This window comes from Eschrichtius robustus, unplaced genomic scaffold (assembly GCF_028021215.1).
Source record: "Eschrichtius robustus isolate mEscRob2 unplaced genomic scaffold, mEscRob2.pri scaffold_451, whole genome shotgun sequence".
Lineage (NCBI taxonomy): Eukaryota > Metazoa > Chordata > Mammalia > Artiodactyla > Eschrichtiidae > Eschrichtius > Eschrichtius robustus.
In genome coordinates this window covers 12,501-13,141 of record NW_027175365.1, presented here as the reverse complement: position 1 = coordinate 13,141, position 641 = coordinate 12,501, and positions in this window count along the sequence as shown.

The following is a 641-nucleotide window of genomic DNA, read 5'->3' as shown; positions in this document are numbered from 1 at the left end:
TCCGGGTCCGGGTCCGGGTCCAGGTCCGGGTCCGGGTCCGGGTCCCGGTCCAGGTCCATGTCCAGGTCCAGGTCCCGGTCCCGGTCCGGGTCCGGGTCCGGGTCCGGGTCCGGGTCCGGGTCCATGTCCATGTCCAGGTCCAGGTCCAGGTCCAGGTCCAGGTCCAGGTCCAGGTCCCGGTCCGGGTCCGGGTCCGGGTCCGGGTCCATGTCCATGTCCAGGTCCAGGTCCAGGTCCCGGTCCCGGTCCCGGTCCGGGTCCGGGTCCGGGTCCGGGTCCGGGTCCGGGTCCATGTCCAGGTCCATGTCCATGTCCAGGTCCAGGTCCAGGTCCAGGTCCAGGTCCCGGTCCGGGTCCGGGTCCGGGTCCGGGTCCGGGTCCGGGTCCATGTCCCGGTCCCGGTCCCGGTCCCGGTCCAGGTCCATGTCCATGTCCATGTCCATGTCCAGGTCCAGGTCCAAGTCGAAGTCCAAGTCTAAGTCGAAGTCCAAGTCCGCGGGGAGAACTGGTCGACCCGGCGGCCGGGGGACCCCGGAGACGACGGAGCCCAAGTCTAGGTCCCGGTCCATGTCCATGTCCATGTCCATGTCCATGTCCATGTCCATGTCCATGTCCGGGTCCATGTCCGGGTCCGGGTCCGG